The 1108-nt window shown below is 34.9% G+C and overlaps 1 long non-coding RNA gene across 1 annotated transcript in view; it reads right to left on the reverse strand.

The window, feature by feature from the left end:
• Nucleotides 1-461: 461 nt before the first annotated feature.
• The window catches only part of LOC144975689 (uncharacterized), a 15102-nt gene continuing 14455 nt past the window's right edge, over nucleotides 462-1108 (reverse strand). The window contains exon 3 of the long non-coding RNA XR_013645966.1: nucleotides 462-1108. This exon is cut by the window's right edge and continues 609 nt beyond it. This is a non-coding gene — a long non-coding RNA (uncharacterized LOC144975689).

Consider the following 1108-nt stretch of genomic DNA (forward strand, 5'->3'; position numbering starts at 1 on the left):
ACCACTACTACTACAACCACCACTACCACATCATCATCAGTACCATTTGTACTACAACCACCATCACCACCACATCATCATCACGACCACAACTACTACAACCACTATTCCACCACCACATCATCATCACTACAACTACTACTTCAACCACCACTACCACCACCACCAGCACATTATATTCACTACAACTACTACTACAACCACCACCACTATCACATCTTCATCATCACTACCATTATTACTACAACCACTAACACCACATCATCCTCACTACCACCAGTACTACAATCTCTACCATTAGGTTTTGGCTCTTTACTTCATTTGAAATAAGGAGACTTTGGGATTGTATTTGGCAATGTGTATATGTATTATAATATAATTCTAATCAGTTATCTATTTAGAACTATACAATATGTAAACACAATGCCAAAGTAGGAACACCGTTTGTTATGTTGGTAAAAAATAGTTTTAGTTTTAGTATATTACCAGTTATTATCGCCATCGACATAATTCAATTTCATTTCCCATTTGATTTTTTGTTTTTTTGTTTTCTACACTTCATTATTTATAAGATCCTAGAATCCAAAAACCTAACATAGTTGGTGAAGGAATAATTTCATGTGCAGTCACAGAATCGTATGTATACATCTCTCGTACTTCTGGTTTAAAGAAGAGCTTAGGCTCCAGTAGAATTTAAGTAATTAATTGTCAAGTTCTTGTGATCCAAACTCAAATCTTTATCGTTTTTGGATCATGGACCGGTCTCAAAACCTTGATTTTTATTGTTTCCACTTTTTAAAATTCAACTTTTAAAACAAATTGTTCTTGTTCTCGTGTGTGGCCGCGGTAGGGTAGTTTGACTTGCCGCGGTCAACACTTCTTCCATTGTCCTATATCAATGCTACACGCACGTTTACATGAAGACAAAGATCATTGATGTATTAAAAGAAATGCCGTTTACCCCGACTACTTTTCACTTTTTTACACTAGTTGACATCGCACGCATTGTGATCCATTTGTTACGCTCCCTGATGTTTTCTATTTATTTTTGTTTTTTTATCCTTTTTTGTTTGTTTGTTCGTTGTTTTGTTTTGTTTTTTCTTGTTTT

The sequence above is a fragment of the Berghia stephanieae genome, chromosome 6, assembly GCF_034508935.2.
Source record: "Berghia stephanieae isolate SIO BIC M18660-M18661 chromosome 6, UCSD_Bste_1.3, whole genome shotgun sequence".
NCBI lineage: Eukaryota > Metazoa > Mollusca > Gastropoda > Nudibranchia > Aeolidiidae > Berghia > Berghia stephanieae.